Below are 2,042 nucleotides of genomic sequence, written 5' to 3' on the forward strand. Positions count from 1 at the left end.
ATCAATGGAGATTCTTTTTTGCATCTACACTGTTAAAACTACAGGATGCATTCGGCACCTTTCAGGGGTGAAACGCTTGTTCACCTGCGGCACCCAATACGGAGCCGAAATGGCACTTCTAAATAGGGTGAAAAACAGGCACCTTTTAAAAAATAGGCAGCCGGGGTGAAAAGAATGAACCTTCGGAGAGAGAAATGGCACCCTTACTGTAGATCCCCCCCCTCCTCCGTATTGTGTGCGTTTTGGAATACAGTTGTGTATTTTTCTTTTTTAATAGTTTTGTTTTGATTCATGATAGTCTACGTTTTGCACACTTTTCACATTGCATGAATTCAGTACTGGAAATGATTAAAACTTGTAATTACAGCATTTGACCATATTTCAGAGTTTTCAACATAGTTAAGAAGTGCTCACTGCTTTAATTCATCTGATCGTGCTCTAACTCAGTGTTTCACAACCTCTTTTGACCCACGGGTCGGTAAAAACAAATGAAAAACATTGCGGACCTGTGAAATTTTTATCCTTTTCTTAAAAATAAATAAAATAAATAATTATAATTATAATAACTCTCGGGGCGGTAAAAAACTTGTGAAAAAAATTCTGCGTACTGATGAGTTTTTTTTTTTTTTTTTTTTACAAAGTAATATTAAAAATGAATAAAACAATAAATATCTACCCACTTTACTTGGTATCAAAGAGTTGTCACAAATATATTTAAAGTTAAAGACGAGTAATTATTTGAATAATCATAGTTAAGTTAATGATCATTTGTGAGAAATAACCGCACCGAAAGTAAAGTGTAGATGTACTTATGAATTATTTACATGAACAGCCAAAAATATTCTGGGATATTAAAGTTACGGAAAAACAAAATCGTTTCTCAAACGTTCAAAGTTTCAATCAAAATAACAATAAAATAAAATGCGCATAAAATTTTTCGACAGTTAAAAATTTAAAGAAATTCCTAACACTATCGAATAACCGCTAACAGGAAATGATTCAAACACTTGAACGAAAAAGCAAAAGAAAAAGATAGACGGAGAGAGATTTCTTTTTTATTTTTTGCGCTCGCTACACGAAGCACAAGAATCATTTTTATTTAGGCTCTCACTCGTTGATTATTGCAAATATCATTGCGGTTACTATTTCGGTGATTAAATGTTGCTTATCGAGTACTCAAGAAAATAATGATAGATACATTTAGTAGCGTTTTGGATGATGGAATTTTCACGACAGTAACGGTAACCTGAAAATAAACAACTAACGGTACTACGGTATCGTAACGGACTAACGGTAATTAAAAACCATTAAATGTACTTTTAACTATGTTTGAAAGCCCTAAAAGCTACAAAGTCATCAAAAGCTGTACTTACTTGTTATTTTAAAGAATTATCCTACAAAAGTTGAGATTTAATCCAATAGTGTACTTCATTCAATGTGAAAGACGTAGAAGCCACGCGTAGTGCAACCTATCATTCGTCCGCCATATTGAAGTGGTTGAATGGTGAATGTATGCCAGAAGCGCATGCGCCAGCAAGTCATTTAGCAATTGCTTGCTGTTTTGGCACCCCTGTCTACGACTGTCTGCTACTTTCGCACCTCTGCTTTACTTCCTGGCCAGTATGGCACCCTTGGTCACCATGCTTTCACCTTAGGGGGAATATATTCACTCGTCTGGAACCTCTGGTTATAACAGTGTAGCTTTAAAAAAAAGTATGTTTATCTCTACATAGTATAAAATGAAGTCTCCGAAAAGCGTGTGTGTGTGTTTGAACTCGCAAAACTCGACAAACTACCCGGACGATTTCGCTGAAACTTTCACAGTTTGTTTCTTTAAGTCCTGACCAGGAAACATCACGAGCTCAGTAATCATGAAAAAAGTTAAAAATGGTCGCATTCGAAAGAGTATCTTTAGAAAAAAATTTGACCCAAATATTGTGTGCCCTCGTCCTTTAGTTTTTGAGATATGGGGGGTCAAAGTTTGTCGAAATCTTACGAAAATTTGCCAAATTTAAAGACTTGGCAAGAAATGGAAAATACCA

The sequence above is a fragment of the Uloborus diversus genome, chromosome 9 (genome assembly GCF_026930045.1).
Source record: "Uloborus diversus isolate 005 chromosome 9, Udiv.v.3.1, whole genome shotgun sequence".
NCBI lineage: Eukaryota > Metazoa > Arthropoda > Arachnida > Araneae > Uloboridae > Uloborus > Uloborus diversus.